At 47.7% G+C, this 19460-nt stretch overlaps 1 protein-coding gene across 2 annotated transcripts in view; it reads left to right on the top strand.

Moving 5' to 3' along the window:
* Positions 1-17524: 17524 nt before the first annotated feature.
* TIAM2 (T cell lymphoma invasion and metastasis 2) overlaps positions 17525-19460 on the top strand; it is a 234088-nt gene continuing 232152 nt past the window's right edge. For both annotated transcript variants that reach the window (XM_026649744.1, XM_026649741.1), the window contains exon 1: positions 17525-17547. The gene's annotated coding sequence lies outside the window, so the exon portion shown is untranslated. The remainder of the gene's footprint in view (positions 17548-19460) is intronic.

Genomic DNA, 19460 nt, shown 5'->3' with positions numbered 1-19460 from the left:
GCGGCCGGGGGGAGGGCGCCGGGGGGGAGGGCGGCCAGAGCGCCGGGGGGAGGGCGGCGAGCCCGGCCGTGGCCCCGCTCTCCCCGGGGGCCGGAGCGCCGCGCCGCCCCCCTCCAGGTGCCGCCCCAAGCACCAGCTTGGTGGGCTGGTGCCTGGAGCCGGCCCTGGTGACAGGGTGTTTTTGTCTTTTCTCATTTTCCTGAGTGAGTTCATTCAAGAGCATAGTGATTGTCTGGTTTCACCCAAATAGTTGTTATTGGGGCATTTAGTGAACTGGATGAAGTACACCACATGATGTGATAGGCATGTGTATGACCCATGTATCTTGAAAGGTCAGTTGTGAGCGGCGTTGATCATTGTAGCAGTGGAGATATGTCTGTAGGTTTTGTATCTGTTGTTCTGGCAGGGTTTGGTGCCACTTTGAGTTGATACTCAACATTTTTATCTAAAAGTCCTTTCTGCTGTCCAGCCAGCTGTTGAATGGGGCACAGGTACATGCTCAGTCCTCCTCCAGGCAATTTGGCATTGTAGTCGGCATGCTGACAGAGCTGCTGGCACATATGATGAGACTGTGGCCATGTATAACTTCTTCGGCTCAAAATACAAGATGTACCTTCTTTGCAATGTTGACTGTGAAGGGGAGGAAAAAAACTCGACACTTCTTACAAGGAAGGGAAATTAATTTAAAATCTCTATTTATGGCTTCTAAGCAATGGCAGCCAATCCAAACAGAGAGTCATTTCCCATAACTTTTTCTTGTGTTCCCTACACTTGTGGATGATGCCTCACTACCACAGGGACTGACACTTTCAAAATACCTATCCATGAGGACTGCCCAGCTGTTGCAGCCTGTTCCTCTCTTCCTCAGTTCATTCACTGGTCTCAACATTGTGCTGTAACAAGAAAGGTTAAGAGACGGTGTCCTTGTCCATGGTGGCTTTTCTACTTTGGTCATATCAGCTCCTGCTCTTGACTTCTCTGCTGGAAGATGCAGCTGGCTGGCAGGAATCAGATGTGAGGCATCTATGTGCAGCTCTTCCCTCGGGTCACCAACTTACAGAACATGAATGTTCAAGGTTGAGGCATGTAAATGGCATTTCTGTCTTCTTCTCTTGGGCCCTAATTCTTGTTTCCTAGCAGTAATCAGCTATACCTCTCCTGTAACCATCAATGGTAATTGCTTCCCTGCTCTGCTGTGTCTGGCTGGATCTTGGTCTCTTGCCAAACTCTGAGCCTGGAGTTACTGTCCGTCCTGCTCTGCTGTTACACCTCTTCCTCTGGTCTTGTACCAAGGACTGGAAGCAAGTCTATCAGTACCAGCACTCATACACAGCTTTGTCCACATCACCCCATCTTGCCTTGGGAATCAAAGAGGTGTAGACACTCAGATTCTGTGTTGATGAGGACCTCAGGGGGAGAGAGCGATACTGTTGAGCCAGCTGTCAGTCATCTGCAATGGAGCAAGTTAAAAATAGAATTTTCGTCTAAACTCTGGAGAGTCTGTTTTAGAGCAGTAAGGATGAGTTTACACTGCAATGTAAGCCTGGGCTCAGACTTGAGCTGAAACCTCCCTTCCACCAACACCCAATTCTGTCTGATTTGGGTCATGACCCTGCAAGGGTGGTGGTGGATTTGAACCCAAGTCCCCTGGATGAGGTCCAAACTCCATTGTTTTGCAATGTGAATGCACCTGGGCCCAGGGCAGGTAGAGGGTCCGGTGCTCCTCACAGCAGCCTGGACTCCCTGGGCAGCTCTTACCCTGGCCCATCTCCAGCTTCCAGCCTGGCCGGGGCCTCAGGGGGAAGATGAGGAGCAGGGCATGGGGCCTCATGGCGAGGCTGCTAAGACCCACCTCAGCTGCCATCCCCCACCAGGAAGAGGATGGTACCAACCCTAAGCCTCAGGCAGGCGTGGAGCAGCACTGAAGGGAATCTGGGACAAATGCTGTCCCAGAATCATTTATCTGGGACTTGAACTCTGTGTTTCAGGACTGTCTTGCCCAATTCAGGATGGGTGGTCACCATACTTCCATAATGCTCTTTGGGCCTGATCCAAAGTTTATCAAAATCAACAGAAAGCTCCATTGATTTTGATGGGCTTTGGACCAGGGCCTTTGAGAGCAATTTAACATTAGGAAAGGGTTCTGGCATATGATTTTGGCCTTCCATTGAATAAGCTGCTTGCTTGCGTCTTTAGTGAAGAGAGGTTTTCCATGAGTCGACTTGTAGACATTAAAGAGGGTTGAAGAAAGGAGGAACTGACATGTGTGACAGGCTTCTATTGTGCCTGAGGGAGGGAAACCCAGCTAAGTACTTTCTTTACACAAGGATCTTTAAAGGCTCCATGCATGCTTCAGTGTGTGCTTCTTCTGACAGCCCTGACTGGTGCGGTTGTTAAGTCAAAGAAAAGAAAAATGTTTTTGTTGTATTGTTTGAATAATGTAATATCCTAAGAATCTGAAAAACAAGTTTAGTGGCAAGCTAGAACATATATGTGCCAATATGACGGGAGTGGGAAGGAAGGATCCTGACTAAAATGACACACAGAGACATTTTGGATAAAAGTTCAGCTGAAATTAGTTACTTTAGAGAGCAAAATATTGTAACTGTGAGAGAAGCTTACCCTTCACACAAGACACTGCTTTGAACTTTAATGGTATGCTGGTAATATGGAAACATACACTGGGGATAATTACTCCTGGGTGAATTCTGTGCCAAAAAAATAAAAATTCCGTGCACAATATCTCAAAATTCTGCATATTTTATTTGACAAAACTACACAATATAATCACTCCAGTTTCAATTCTTTAGGTAATTTATTTCAAAATACTTGTCAGCAAATATGTCTTTAACAATACAGATAACAAAAATATTCCCCCAGGAGTAGAAAGTTAAAGAAACCCCTACAACAACCCAGTTCCTGTTTCTCTGTTATGCTTTTGTTGGGCATCTCAGTCTGGGTGTGCAGTGGTGACGACGCAGGAAAGGAAACAGAACGCCAGGTCTGTGGTACGTAGCTTCTAAAGCCTCAAGCCAAAAGCCTCCCAGGAAAACTTTTCCTGGGGTTTTTATTTCTCTCCTTACTTTGTTTACAACTCTTCTTAGTGGTTACATCTTTGCCCATTCAGAAGGCAGGCAGGATACACGCAGTGTGCAATTATACAAGATAGCAAACTCATCTATTAAGCGCGTAAACAGCCAGCTGCAAAGGTACTATCAGGCTAGCCAATATGTTTTCCAAACATCGGCACTAGAACAAGGTCACTCCCGCCTCAATTCCGAGGGAACAGTTTGCCGTTCTTCAAGGCTTATGATTAGGGAGCGACACATTCCTACATCCCCCCCTGTTTTATTTTATATGCGGTGTTTAAACAAGGCACCTTTGCAGGGTAGCATACACAACGCCACTAGATTGGGTAAACATTAAACAAAGCAGCAAAGCAAAACGCCAAAAATTAAAACTAGGACCCCATACTATAAAAGGGTCTTTATCCACTCTAAGGGTGGCTATAACTAAATATAATTCCACCAAGGAGGAAAAACATCTTTAGCAAATGGCTTAAGCATAACATTTCAGCATATCAATTTGCTATTGCATGCAATTACTATTATTAGTAAGCTTAAAACAGCGCATTTCTTTTACTGTCTCACACCCCAAATATTGCTGGGTGATTTGCAGACAGGAACAGGCAGGTACTTAACAGACCTTGCATTTCCGGGGCAACGGCCAGGCAGAAATCAGATTGATTTAATACTTCTGCCAGGTGGACCCAAATGTCTTGTAGTGTGGTGTCATTAACATACACACAGCTATCATTAGCTTGAAAAAGTAAGTGTCCTGTCAGGTGTAATCCCAGGAGCACTGACTAAAAATCGATTGGGCATACCAGGAGGTCTAATTTCCCAGATGTCTTGGTGAATTACCCAATCCCACATGCATCCTCCCCATGGACCCGGCAGGATTCGGTATGTGAGAGCCCACACCCCCTCAACCGGTCCATATGCTTGGAAGGAGCACTGAGAACGTCTGCACTTCCATCCAGAAAGTTTTCAAGTATGTCTCCATGGCCACAGATCAGATGGTACTCCTGATGTGTCTGTAAGGGCAGTGGGCCAAGCCTGAACATGCTAGATCCCACTGCAATGCCTTCCCAGCCTCAGTGATATTCAATACCATCTCTGTCAGCAACTTCTGGGTCATTGTCTGTATTTGGATGTATTACAGGGGTAACAGTGCAATGAAGGAAATGGCAGGGGCAATGGCAACAAGGTGCCTTTGGTACTTGTCATTTAAAATCCAATTAGGGAGGGCAATACATACTAAAGGACTTATCCAAAACACAGGGCGCAGCCTGTAGAATAAACCCCAAAATCCAATCAATACCACATTCCCAAGCATGGGTTCCACAAATTTCTTCCTGCCAGTGTATAATTCTTTGTTTCTTCACCAGGGTCAGTTCTTAATGTCTCTTGTAGTCAGGAATCCCTGGACTTTGTGGTTTCAATGAAGCAAATGTTCCTTCTTCTCTTTTCCTGAAACAGTCATGATTCAGCATTATACAGGGGAGAGGTTACTAGCACATCACCCTGTAGTGGTTTTGTGTCTTCTAGAGAAATTCAAAGCAACAGTAGGTCTGTCAGTGGACAAGGGAGAGGTTACTAGCACTTCACCTTGTCTTTTTTTCCTTTTTCCTGCTGTCCAGACGGCACAGCAGAACTAGAAGGAGAAATAGGCTTATCATCAGTCAGAAAGTCCTCCCGAGGTGGAGGGGTCTTTTTGCAGTGAAAAGCATGGGTCCAGGCAGTCAGTCCTTGGCACTTCACAGCAGTGTTGGTGGTTAACAGGACTTGGAAAGGGCCTTTCCAGCATGGAGCCAAAGCAGTCTTTCGTTGATGGACTTTACATAGACTTAGTTTCCTCATTTCAATTAATGGCAGGGGTGCTAGGATCTTTGGATAGCATTTCTTTACCTGTAAAAAAACCTAACACATTTCATTAATGCATTGTCTGTATTTTGCAGATCTTAGTTGCTTGGGCACATTTAAGCCCCCCCCTTTGTCTTGGGGGTCAGCCAAATTTTGGCTGTGACCTTGGATGAGCCTACAAGCTGTATCTTCCTCTCAGTTAACTCATTCTGTGCTTTTTCCTCTTCTCTTCTTGGCTTCTCTTAACCTACAAAGGAAACCTTCACTCTTCCAGTAAAATAACTTTATTACAGAGCTTTGGAGCAACAAACCGGGCCAAGCACACCCACTTTTGAGGAGTTCACTCGGTACAACCTCAGGTGTCTAATTGCTTTCCTCCCTCCCCAGCCCTCTGGCTAGAAATCTGAGGTAGCCAGAAGGATCCCATGGGCAATATGGGGAGTGGGTTAACCTTCCCTGTCCCTGCTTCCAAAGATTGTTGGTATGCAATTCTCAACAATTTTTGCCATAAAACACAAAAATAATCCCTATTGTGCCAGTGAATGCATGGTACATTGAATGCTGTTTAGCTGGCATCCGTTTTCTCTGATAATCTGAAAAACAAAAGAACAGAGGTCTACCCCTTCTGGGCAGTCAGTCATTGCTTAAAATGTTTCTTTGTATTTGTCTCATAGGCAGCCCAGATTTCAGTGGCTTCTACCTTGTTAGTTAGAAGATTGCATTAATACAAATGCTTTTTGGCTTGCTTCCAGATCCAAAGCTATCCACAGCTTAAAGATTCTTACTTAAAAAGGGTCACAATTAACTTTCCCAGTCTTTTGTGCTTACAAACACGGGGGTATTAAAGGGGCTAGTGGACTCCTCCACATGCCCTGCCCGTAGCTGGTCATTAACCAAGTGCTGGAGGGCCTCCAGCTTTTCCAGAGAAAGCGGCCACTGTGCAACCCATACAGGCTCATCAGTGAGCCAACGGAGGGGGAGGGCCATATGCCTAATCATCAATATGGATGGTGGCAGTTAAAGCATTAATAAACCACGGCCCCACAGGTGGAAATGTAGCCCCCTCCATCATCCGCCCACGGACTCGGGCCGCGGCGGTGAGAGCGCCAAATCCTAACCACTAGACCACCAGGGATAAGCTGCCCGGGGCGTGCCCTCCACCTGCTGGGGGATGCTCAAAAACTGCCCTGTGCCATACAACTGCTTAGCAAGATATGCCCCCCCACCTTGTGCTGCTGCCGCAAGCGCCTCTCGCTGGTACTCGCGGTCCCACACAACATATTGCGCGGGAGACAGCATCATGCGACACATGTCTTTCCAAACTTGGGGGAGTAAGTGATAACTGTTTGACACACCTTCCATGATCCCCAGGGTGAAAGTGGACCGCACCCCAGTCTCACGAACCGCCTTGCGGAGCTCGCGCAGAACCGAGTAGGGGAGAGCCTCCCAATCCACTATCTGCCCCCCGTTTCCATTATCCCGCCTAGAGACGGGGAACGCCTCGAACCCACAGCTGGATTCCTCGTCGGTCAAGAGACCGGCCTCATGCACTGGCTGCACCGCCACGGCATCAGCGCCCCCTCGCCTGACCGGTAGGCAAGGGGGCGCCGCCACGGGCGGCGGCGCAGGGGGGGTCAGCTGCGGGCAGGAGGGGGGTGACCCATCACCTGGGGGCAAAAGGGAGACCGGCTTGGGGCCGTCGGGGCCGACCCCCTCCAGCGCCTCCTTACAACGCTGCCAGAGCAGCAGGTGCTGAACTGGGGCACGGGGTTCACTGTACAAGGTAATCCCAATCCGTATCCAATCAAAAAGCTGTAAAGACCCGCGGTCCGGATACCAGGGGCACTGGCGGTCTATTTCCCTTAGAAGGTCCTCAATATGAGCGACCGGGACAGCGATGCATGATCGCTGCCGTATAATCTTATGTAACTCTCTTGCGTGCTCCTTCTGGGCACTGGAGAGTCCCCCCCCCCATACTCACGAATTAGGGGCGGCAAACAGCCGCGGGCGCGCTCGGCATCTCCAGCCGGTGAGTAGAGGGGTATCACGTCGGGGTCACCAGCTGCAGTGGTGACGACGCAGGAAAGGAAACAGAACGCCAGGTCTGTGGTACGTAGCTTCTAAAGCCTCAAGCCAAAAGCCTCCCAGGAAAACTTTTCCTGGGGTTTTTATTTCTCTCCTTACTTTGTTTACAACTCTTCTTAGTGGTTACATCTTTGCCCATTCAGAAGGCAGGCAGGATACACGCAGTGTGCAATTATACAAGATAGCAAACTCATCTATTAAGCGCGTAAACAGCCAGCTGCAAAGGTACTATCAGGCTAGCCAATATGTTTTCCAAACATCGGCACTAGAACAAGGTCACTCCCGCCTCAATTCCGAGGGAACAGTTTGCCGTTCTTCAAGGCTTATGATTAGGGAGCGACACATTCCTACATGGGTGTGTCACACATGCCAACTAGGCACATGTTGGGGGAAAATTCTGCCCCTCCAGTCTCAGACACCCACGCCCCCTCCCCATCAAAGCCAGCCATGGGACACCCTCCCAGGCCAGATACCCACACCTGCTTACCCCGCCCCCCAGAGTCCAGGGATCCAGAGAGACTAACAGCATGATGCTGGGTCCCGGGCTTGTACGGAGTTTCCTGTATGCCGCCTCCTCCCTTCAAGATGGGCTGGGAACTGCAGCTGCCTGGAACCCTCCAGCTCTCCCTATTGCTCCCCCTGGCAGTGTCCTGTATTTGCGAGCTGGAGAGTCAGGCTCTGCTGGGTCCAGCAGCCCCTCATGGTGGCCAGCAGCTCTACAGCACCAATTCTGCATGGAAAATGAAATTCTGCACAGAACATTAATTCTGCACAAAGTCTGCATTGTGCAGTGGCGCAGAATTCCTCCAGGAGTAGATAATGTCATGTAGGGAGGAAAGGCCCACTTGTCTGACACCAGGCTTAAGTGCATGAACAAGAAGGGTTTACACAGCCTGAATCTTTATTGAAGTTTCTATCTTCAGCCTCCAGGTTTCCTATTTCCATTCTATCTGACTGTTGTTTTTAAAGCAATAATACCTTAAAGCTATAGAACTATTCCCTGACATCACACCTCTTTGAAGCTAAATAACTTCTGTTTATAAACATAAATAACATTTTGAGTTAAGCTGAACTTGGACTAACTAAATAGTAAGTAGCCTCTATTTTAGTAACCTATGAAGAACACATGGGGTTCCATACTTGAGTCTTAATCAATGACTTTGTCCATCTTAACCTGTTACAGCTTATCTGACATATCAACCATAATGATATCAATCAATGTACCTCAGTTCACCACATATATCAATCAATGTACCACATGTCTTATGTGGTTTTCTTGCCATAGCTGTTTCTGCAACGGAACTCGTGGATTCTCTAGGAGTTGGACATTCCATGACTAGCTTTGCCTTCCTTCTGAATGCCTCTATTCAGCACAACGCTTAAGCAGATGCTTACCTTTAAACATGTGCTTAAATCCTACTGAAACCAATAGGACTTAAGTGCTTGGTTTAACAGAATCTGTGGCATCACCCATGAAACTGATCCTGTGAATTGGTGATGTAAGTGTTCTGTCTTGCTCTGTTTTCCCAAATATGTAATTAACTTTGCATCTTAGTTTTCATTTTAAACTTCTGTTTTCTCTCATAACTTATTCTAAATGCTTCCCTTTAAGCTGAAAGTTTCCAGGCATAGTCTCATCCAAAAGTATAATTTTTTGGAAAGTTTGAACAAAATCTTCCAGTTTTGTTTTGTTTTTTTTAAAACTCAAGAGAGAAGGGAAAAAAAAAAATCTATATACACCTCTACCCCGATATAACGTGACCCGATATAACATGAATTCGGATATAACGCGGTAAAGCAGTGCTCTGGGGGGAGGGGCTGCGCACTCTGGCGGATCAAAGCAAGTTCGATATAATGAGGTTTCACCTATAACGCCGTAAGATTTTTTTGGCTCCCGAGGACAGCGTTATATCCCCGGGGTAGAGGTATATCAACTTTCAGTTTTTTTAAATTACTTTTAGTACATGGCCAGCTTAAATGGCTGAACTTTGAAACTTCCAGCTTGAGAAGTGTGTAGACCTCAATGAGGAATAATTTTTGGTGCACATTTTTTAAAGAATTTTAAAAAGTAGTTATAAGTGACTAGAGGTTAGATTGTGCACTGTTTAGTCACATGGTGAGTTGTTACATGAGTATAGTACTCATTGTAGTCAATGGGTCTCTCTGGTATCTCAATTGGATTTCAGTAGGACTTCTTGTGTGAGTGATTCGCCATCCAATCTGAGTAAGGGCTCAGAGTCTGGCCCTAAATATTTGTTTTGCACATGTGCAGTTCAGGATTTCTTATTGCATTTGTCTGTTCAGTAATTGCTTATGACCCTATGGAGTTTGCTTCTACTGTACAACTCCATAGTGCCATAACTAGAGTTTTTGCATATTTACAGTTTGGTACAGTTTAAAACATATGGAGCTGGGCAATACACAATTACACAACTGTACCAACACTGTCAGGGTCTTCTCTTTTTCTTTGTACTTTTCAAAAAGGCAATTAAATATCAAAACCTATGTGAATGCAGAATCATGGGTTGCAAATTTGAACAGAAAACACCAGGAAATGCAAATATAATGATTCTATTAATAATAAATAATAATAAATTTGATCATGTGTTACATAGTGGGCCAGATCCTCTGATAAGTTATTGAAGTCAGCAAAGCAATGCCAAGGATTTAGCCAGTATATTGTAAATTATAAATGCAGCATTCTAAACAAAAACTATATTATAACACGCCAACATAAGAATGCTAGCACCATGGTCAGTAGTACATAGGGTAAAGGGGAAGGAGGAAACTGAACTTCTGTCATATCCACATAGAAAACCCCAGTTTATCGAGGATCCATCATCCCCTGTAGCTCTCAAGCTCCGGGCAATAGTCCCGCTGACCTTGCCCTGCCCCTTGTATCAGGGGTAGATTGCCTATGCCCACATTCTCCACCACCTGTAGCGATATGGTGACTCACTGGTGTGGCGGCTCCTGCTGGTCATCCTGGGAATTAGCTCTTCAGCCTAAGGAGTGCCCTCTCCTGGCTGATGTCCCACTTGACACTGGCCCCATGTCCTTCCTGGACCCCAGTTCCTCTTTATCTTGAGGTGCTTCCCCCTGGCAGTATCCCCACACTTTGGGCCTCCCCTCCCCAGGGAACCCCAAGCCCCTTATCCCCACCTCACCTCAGTGGCTACTGCCAGTCATCATCTAGCCCCCCGCTCACTGGGACAGACTGCAGTCTATACCACTCATCATCGGCAAGGGGGGTTTGGACCTGCTGCCTTTGCCTACCTGGGCTGCACCTCTGCAACTCCAGTACCCTTCCCAGCCTTTACCAAAGCCTGCAGGGGTTTCAGTCTGGAGCTCCCCAGCTCCTCTGGCCTGTCCCCAGCCCTGCTTCACTCTAGGTATCCTGCTACGCTCCCAAGCAGCCAGGCCCATCTCTCTCCACAGCTAGAGAGAGTCTCTTTTATAGGGCCAGGCGTGGCCTGATTAGGGCGTGGCCCCAGCTGAGACTGTTTCCCCAATCAGCCCAGCCTTTAGCTTGCAGCCCCAGCCCGTTCCCAGGGCTGGCTGTAAGCCTTTCAGGCTCGGAGCGGGTGACCACCACGCTACACAAACTATTATAAACATTATACATATATAATTTTCTACTCTCCATTGTTTGTCAGACTCTTCTGGAAGATTGAAACAAAATCTCTTTTCCTCCTAATTTAGTCTTTCTTTTCTGGCAAATCTTATTTTTATCTTTCCCACTTATCTTCTCCATCTTTCCCCAAGAATTCCTAACAGATTTTTGAATCAACATGGCTTGTTCTGTTAAAGCACCAAAATCATCAGTAAAACCAGTACAACTTTTGTTAGCTAACAGCTGCAGTAGAGCCAGCAGAGGGTGCACTGAAGCACAAAACTCTGTTTTGGGTAAGTCCCCCACATATGGATTATTCTTAAAGTGTGTGTAGAAGGGATTGGAGGGAGACAGTCATTTTCACACACTGTTATTTACCTTTAGTGAAAAACAGTGTTCAATCTTTATAACAGACCAAGACTCTAGGAGCCCATGCCTCATTAAATATGTACATACAAAAATTGGGAAAAAAGTTTTACATACATTGGCCATAAAATAATTTCAGTTGCTTACATAATTTTCCACTGATAGTACCAGGAGACTGGGGAAAGAAAGGAAAAAAAGTGTTTCCAAAAATTGTTTGTAAATTTGAATGCTGTGTTGAAGGAAAGCGCAAGAGAAATAAAGTGAATCCCAGGCTCAGTTCTCCTGACCTGAAACACCCACTGAAGTCAGTGGAAATCATGCCTAAGTAAGAACTTCAAGATAAGCCCCAGAATCCTGACTTCTCCCTATAGCACAGAAGACTAAAGAACTACGTTTCTCTTTCTCCAGTGGCCAGAAGTGTCTCAAAATGCAGTGCAGCATCAGTTCTCAAGTTTTTTGTACACTAATACTAACGGGTCTTGCACAAGTTCACACCTAAAACGAGGTTCAGCAGGTAGAGACTGGTCCATCTGAAACTATGAACAGTTGTGAACAATAAATAAAAATATTTTTTTAGTACAAAGAAAACGTGTTGATGAGCCTATACTGACTGGTGATTTCAAACAAACAAACAAACAAAACAAAAACAAACAGTAACTACATGGCAGCAATAATGAGTGGTCTAATGGAGTGAAAAACACCTGTAAAGGTCACTGGGCCTGAACCAGTCCCCGTTGAAGTAAATGGCAAACTCCTATTGACTACAGTGCCACAGGATCAATTCCTATATTATGACTGGGGGTAAGTATAATAAAAAGAAAACAGTTTGGACTCTGTTCTTTTGTTTTCTAATACAGACACCAGAGTTGCATATTTTCAGGGCCCAGGTGCCACTGAAACAGAGACAAGGGTATGTCGACATTGCAATTAAACACCCGCAGCTGGCTGGGGTCAACTGGCTGGGGTCAACTGACTCGGGCTTGCGGGGCTTAGGCTGCGGGACTGTAAAATTGAAGTGTACACATTTGGGCTTGGACTGGAGCCTGAGCTCTGAGACCCCACAAAGGGGAAGAGTCCTACAGCCTGGGCTCCTGTCCAAGCCTGAATGTCTACACGGCAATATTAGAGCCCCACAGCCTGTGCCCTGCAAGCCCAAGTCAGTTGACAGAGCCCAGCTGCGGGTGTTTAATTGCAGTGTAGACATACTCATATAGACCAAAAAGATCACCAGCCATAAATGCAGAATCAGCATGGGATGGGACAATAAACAGCTGCTGAAGGTCAGAAATTAAGAGTAAAGCAGCCTGTAAGAAGTCAGACATGCAAGGAGGTCAGGAAGGGACAGATAAGGGATTCTCCCTCTGAAAAAAAGAGAGACTAGCAGAGGAAGCAGCCACAGAGTAGAAATCCCCCAAAGCAGGTAATTAGTTAGAGTAACTATTCCACAGCAAACCAAGGAGAAGAGAATTTATGTGGGTAAGATTCAGGGCCGGTGCAATCACTAGGCGGACTAGGCGGCCGCTTAGGGCACCAAGTGGTTGGGGGCGCCAAAAAGCGGCTCCCCGCCTCCTGGCTCCAGAGGGGCTGCCCATGGCGTGGCCAGTCGCCCCGGGGGAGCAGCTGGCGGCGGAGCGGGGAAGGGGAGGGTCTAGTGCTAGCAGCTGCGCCCTCTTCCCCGCACCGCGGGCCGAGTCGGGCTCCCCGCCGCCCCTGGGGCTCTCAGCGGCGGCGGCGGCGGCAGCGGCAGCAGGAGGCTTGGGCGCGGGGGGGCTGGCTGCTTGTGCTGCCGCTGAGAACCCCAGGGGCGGCGGAGAGCCCGGCTCAGCCCGCGGTGCAGCCAGTCCCTACCCCCGGGGGAGCAGCAAGCGGAGCGGGGAAGGGGATGGTCTAGTGCTAGCAGCTGCGCCTTCTTCCCTGCACCGTGGGCCGAGTCAGGCTCCCCGCCACCCGCAGGGCTCTTAGTGGCGGCGGCAGGAGGCTGAGGTACGGGGGGGGGGGCTGGCTGCCTGTGCCGCCGCTGAGAGCCCCAGGGGCGGCGGAGAGCCCGGCTCGGCCCGCAGCGTGGGGAAGAAGGCGCAGCTGCGCTCTGCTCTTCGGGCGGAGAAGCTGGGTGTCTACTCCGTCTGCAAGGTACCTAGCCAGGCCGCAAGGAGCCACACGGGCTCGCGGAGCGCCGGGGTGGGCAGGTCCAGTCCCTGGCCTGGGGAATGGTGTATGTGGGAGCAACCCAGGCACCCCTCCCCCAGCCAGCGCCACCCCCTTCAACACCCACCGACCAGCTACCTTCTCCCCTGTGCACCCACAGCCCCAACAACCCACCCTGTCCTGCCACTTTTGCCTTTGGGCAACCTCCACCCAGCAACACCCCCTTCCCCAGCCAGCCACGGTCACCTTCACCCCTGCATCAACCTCGGGACCCCACCCCCACCTGCCATCTCCCTTCTGCCTACTCCTCCCTTGTGCAAACCCCTCCGTGCCACCTTCACCCCCCTGCAACAACCCTGGGCACAGACACCCGCCCCCGCCTGCCAGCCCCTTGCAACAACCCCCTCCTGCCCACTTCTGCCTTGTGCCACTCCCTCCCTGCTACTGCACCCCCTGCAACGAGCCCCTTTTGCCTCTATGCAATCTCTTCCCTGCCACTACACCCCTGACCCCTCCACCTCTTGGCCACCTCCACCCCCTGCAACAATCCCATGCACCCCCCTCTCTGCCACCTTCACCCCCTGGAAGAGCCCCCATACGACCCCCATCTTTGCAGCCCCCCCCCCCCATGGCCCCTGCACTTTGTGAACATCTGGGCCCCTGGGGGGAACTTGGCCGTAGGAAGGTGGGGGCTGGACATGGGAGGGGGGGGCGCAAGGTGGAAGTTTCGCCTAGGGCGCAAAATATCCTTGCACCGGCCCTGGTAAGATTGTATGAACAGCTAACAAACAAGTTACCCAGCAGGGCAATTCAAAAAGATGAGGGATATGGGTGAGGAAGAAACAATGCTTCTTAGAATAGTAGCATTTTATTATATATCTTGAAAACCCAATAAGCACAAGCAACAGACACAGATGGGTTTAATTAAAATACAGTAAAGCAGGCCACAACCTATATAAAGGGAAAGGAATCCTCAAATCCTTTCTTAATCTTACTTGAGAAACAAATTTTGAGAAGCAAAACAGATCAAAACTCCCCCAATGGTTAGGGGTGTTTTTATCCACATTTTCATTTTGGCCAATCTCTCTGTTTGATCTTGATAAAACTCCCATTGGCTTCAAGAGGCGTTTTGCTTGAGTAAGTTGTGGATGAGGACTTCAGAACTGCTCCCAAAGGATTCAAAATAGAATAACATATGATTTTCCAAGGGAGAGATTATTCCATCTTGTTAACAAGGCCTATAACTTAGACATAAAGGTAAAATTATCATATGTAGCATTTTATAGAAATATTAGAATTGAATATTAGAGAAAGCAGATGAACGTTTTTGAAACTTCTCATTTTTGTGTTTTCCTGGTAGACAACTCCGCAACTCAAAAGATTTTTCTCCCTAGAATGCAGTATAAATCGGCCTATCAATTTTCCATATCAAAATGAAGGTTCAGAGACGAAGTGGAATGTTAGTGATTTCCATTACAATCGCTGTGTTGCCAACTTTTGTGTCTTGTGAGATTTTGTCTATTTCCTACATCATCAGCTCCTGGAGTCATATGAATATGTGCAAGCTTCAGCTTTAATTTTTTTAAAGTAAGTTTCCAGCCTCCATGAGTGTGGAGTAAAGCTTAAAAACATAACTCAAGTGTAACCTAAAGATACAATAGTCAGAAGTTAAATAAACAGAACTCCGATTTTTTAAAAAGTTCATTATTGTGAAGCCAATTTTAGGATTTTTCAGGGCCAGGCTCATGATTATTCCACACTTGGGGATAGCAGTCTTTGACTGGTCTCTGTTTGTCTCTACTGGCTTCTGTGGCTCTTTTCCAAAATCTAGGGTGGGGCTGCAAACACACTGAACAATATTCTTTTCTTAAGGTCTATAAAATAAAAAGACCAAATGGAGTCCAAAGAAAAGAATTGGCTCATGTGGTAAAGTGTATATCATAACTAAAAGCAAAAGATAGTTTACTAACTACATGTAACTATGATGTCTTCTTCACCAGGTTCTAGAAAGACCACCATATGTGTTAGACAGGTGGAACTTTTGACTCTAACCTATCCAACAAAGTAAATTATTTCCCTCTCATAGTAGATAATCTAATATTTTTCTATTCACTGATTACCTTAAATGCAGTAAAAATATCATCTATTTGCTTACTAACTTTGTTCTCTCCCATTTGGTAAAACTTGATTCTTCTCCAGTGGTTTTGGTGGAGTACATTCATTTGCTGCCTTTTTTTGTACATCAGCATCATTAATGACATCAAGTATCTACATTGTTCTGTGGACAATGCTCAGTTAAGTCATACTACAGGATCTTCTCCTTTACTTATGTCACTTTATTTTCCCATCTTGCTATTATTAATTATATAACTATGTAACTACTGTATATTATTTACAGTCAATTCATAAAGAAGTTTGAAATATTATTCAAATACAAATGGCACTTTTCAGCATGGTACCTTTTAGACAAATAAAGACGGAAACCCTGCCCTGAATAGTTTGCAATCCAAGACCCCAATCCTTCAGTTGGCTGGCTGTGTCTATATGGAGTAATACTGAACTCTATGGGGATTGATGTGGGTGAAGGGGTGCATCAGTGCAGTTACAGGATTGGAGTCTTATAACCCAAACCTGCAAACACATATACAATGAGTAACTTTACTCATGTGAGTAGTACCATCAAAGTCAATGGGATTGCTCTTGGGAGTAAAGTTACCTGTATATTTACAAGATTGGACTCTATATTACGACCAAAAACATCAGGAGGAGATCAAAAGCACTAGCCCATATCATGCCACATTGATCTTTGTGAAGAACCCCTAATTGATGTCTATGGGGATTTTTGCTTGAAACTTGATGGTATGACATAACCCACTGGGTCGCAGGATAACAGCAAGGGAACTGGAAGTGATCACAGTATGACCCTGACCATGCACTGAGTTCTATTTGTGGGGACTTCTAGAGATGTTGTGGAATCCTACTGATTTCAATGGGGCTTCATTTGGACACAGACATCTGCTCACACAGCTCAATGCAAGATCCGGGCCTATGACCTTAGGTGAATAATGTACACAATGTGAGGGTAACACCATTTTTAAAATTTATTTTTAGTTTGTATGAAGGATGTTACAGAAAATATGGCCCAGATCTTGCAAGTACTTATTCCAAGTCAGTAACTTTACTCACATGTGTAGAATTATTGATGTGCATAAGAGTTTGCAGGACTGACCCCTCTGATTGGGTTAGGAGAACTTGAGTTAGCAGACCCTGGGTTTGTTAACCTAGGCCTTGAGCATCAACACTTATTTGTAACCCTAGGTTATGAATTTTTGAACCCTGGGTACCAACCAGGGCACTAGTGTTCACACTGCATTACACAGGCCCAAGTCCAGCCACCCACATTCCAGACTTCTTAGCGCCCTCCTCAAATGTGTCTGTTTGGTGGGACTGTTCACCAAACTTGACTGTTCAGAGGACAAAGAAAGTCCAGTGGAACTGTGGGTTGCTTTTGGCAGACTCCCAGAGCATTGGGACTCCCAGTCTAATTGGGCTGTGTCTACACTGCAAAGCAATAGGGCTTGAACCCTTAGTCCAGCTTGATTCAGGCTCACACCCTCCACCCCCGTGGGGTTCTGGGTCTGAGCCCTTGGTTAGTGTGATTTGTGAGCAGATGGAAGGGGAGCCTGAGTTGGAACCCTGCGCTCACACTGTGATAAAATACCCCCAGCAAGAGTCTCAGAGCCTAGATCAGTTGAGTTGGGCTGGCAGGGCTATAAAATTGCAATGCAGACAGGGGGCTGGGCTGAGCTGAGCCCACCCTCTCGCGGGGTCTGACCCAGGCTCTAGCAGAGCCCGAAGGCTAACACTGCAATTTTCCAGCCCCACAAGCCAACTCAGCTCAAGGAGCCATCCCGGCCAGGCCACCTGTGGCCCTGCTGCTGGTCTTTCAGTGCAGTGTAGACGCACCGAGCGCGAGCCGGCGGGACTCCTGTTCCCACATCAGAACCCTCGCTCCTCCCCCCCGGTTGCCAGCGGAGACGTCCTTGGCTGAGAGCAGCTTCAGCCTGGGGGAAGGCGAGAAGCAGCCGCCGCCAAGGAGTTAAACAGCCCGGAGCTCTGCGCTCCCGCACGGCTCCGTCTCCCGGGCTGGCCGGCCGGCGGGGCGGGCTGTTGCTGACGGAGGCAGGAGGAAAAGCCGCCGCCCGAGCCAGGGGGCTGCCCGCAGAGTCCCCAGCTTCAGACCGGAGTCAAGGCAGCAACTTCCTCGCCCCCGCCGCGGGGAGCCACCCACAGGGCGCCGCAGCGAGGCCGAGGCAGCCCCGCCTGGGCTGGCTCCGGACGGCAGCAGGCGCGGGGAGGGATAAAGTCCCCGCGAGCAGCCTTGGGTGCGGCGCTGCCTCCAGTCACGGCGAGGTAAGGGGCCGAGAGCGGGCACCGGCGCGGCTCCTTCTCTCCGCAGCTGGGCATTCCCGCATCGGGCGGGCGGGCGCTCCGGGCGCCGCGTGGATGCCTGGCTGGCTCCTGCCTTGGGCACCGCTTTCCAAGGGGGGTGCCCCGTCTCCGCTCCAGCGGCTGCGGGCTCTGGCTGCCCGGCGCCTGCAGAAGGCATCTGCCCCCGCTGCCCTCTAAAGAGTGGCAGCCTCCCGGGGCCCCTGTTCTTTCTTTGCACCCCAGCGACAGCCCCCCCCTTCCCCCGCCTTAACTGGTCCAAGACGAGACCAGAACCCAGCCCGGGAACTGGAGGAAAATGTTTGCAAACTTCTCTCCCTTCGTGGGGCACGCGCTGGGGGAATGGTGAGTTGCTCCTGAACTCCCCCGGGAAACCCGGGCTGCTTAAGTGATGCAAATCGGCGCTCGTGGCAGAGCCATTAGTTTCCATTAGTCCGAGGGGAACCTTTCGCTGGCTGCGATGTTTGGGAGCTGCAGTGTGCGTGGAAGGGGCACTGGCCGCGGGGAAGCTGAGGGGCTCCAGCTGTTCTTAACAACACGCGCTCGCGAATTTCTGAGAGGAACAAACTAAACAACTGAGGAAAAGGCCGATTAATCTAAACACAACGGACTAGGAAGGGATCAGGGCTTTGAAGTGTAAAGGTGGACACGTGTTATTGCTCTAGGAAGAAAATTTTGGAAAACCCGAGTAGTCACAAGAGTGACTTTTGTTTCTACTGCAGAGTCGGACCAATAAAGTTGGAGTTTTGCTCTTCCGAAATGCATGGCAGTGGGGCTTGAAAGCAAAGCAAAAATAAATAAATAAATACTGGAGGACGTTGGTGTTCGGTGTCCGAAACACTTTTTTAAAAAGTGTTTCATTCAGCAAATTGGCTCAAGCTTGCTGTCTGCCTTTGTGCAACTTTTTAATGGAAATGGGGCTTTATTTGAACAAGCTGTGCAGCCCTGCACTAAACCCTGTCCAGCTGGAGCTATTCCCGAGTTTAGGTCCAGTAGCCCCCAGGGACTTGCTGCCTGATAGTGACACTTGTAATGATTAAGGCATCTGAGTGCTGTGATAAGGCTACTACTATTCACATCTAAGATGTGGCTGCAGCCACCAATCTCCCCTATTATGGACGTTGTTCCATCCCCCGATTGTTACAACTGGTGACCTACTTATTAAAACAGGGGGCACCTGCTTCTTTTAATTCTCTTTTAAATGGCTTTAAACAAGTCATATACTTGTTTGTTTCATAAAACTGTACTGGAAAAAGAGAACCTTGTCACAGGTACTGACCATCTGATATGACAAACATTTGCAGAACAAGGCTTTATAAAAGTCAAAAATGTATAACATTACTATTTTAGTTAGAGATGCATGTAAGCTCTTCCTCGTATAAAATGAAAAGAAAATTAGCTAAAAAGGAAATAAAAACCATTTTGCCATGACAATAAAAAAGCCAAATAGATCTACTAGAGTGATTTTGAAATTGGCAAGGAAAATGTCTAAAGACAGTATTTTTCTATTAATTTAAACATTGTGAAGCTGAATTCGGTGCTCAGATATGCTCCCATCGGTTTCAAAGGGATGTGTGCATGTGAATCCAAGGGTGTAATCTGGCTTTGTGTGTGCCCCATGCTGCATTCCTTGCACACCCAAATGTCCACTGAAACCAAGTTAGGCCTTTTCCCCTTTTCTGGAAGTTAATTTTTATGGCAACACTCTTTAGTCGATTTTCTGAATAAAACTATGATTTCAGTTGGATGCTTCTATAATGAGAATTTTGGGTGTGCAAGGAATGTAGGAAGGAACCCATATTTTGTAGCAGGGTTTCGCTGACGGTTACCTCCCCAACTCTACCTTCATTAACAGGTTTTTTTGTTTGTTTTTAGCA

The sequence above is a fragment of the Terrapene carolina genome, unplaced genomic scaffold (assembly GCF_002925995.2).
Source record: "Terrapene carolina triunguis isolate 2854851 unplaced genomic scaffold, T_m_triunguis-2.0 Scaffold85, whole genome shotgun sequence".
Classification (NCBI taxonomy): Eukaryota; Metazoa; Chordata; order Testudines; family Emydidae; genus Terrapene; species Terrapene triunguis.
Note: the sequence above shows the minus strand (reverse complement) of the source record. Positions and strands in the feature narration are given on the sequence as shown.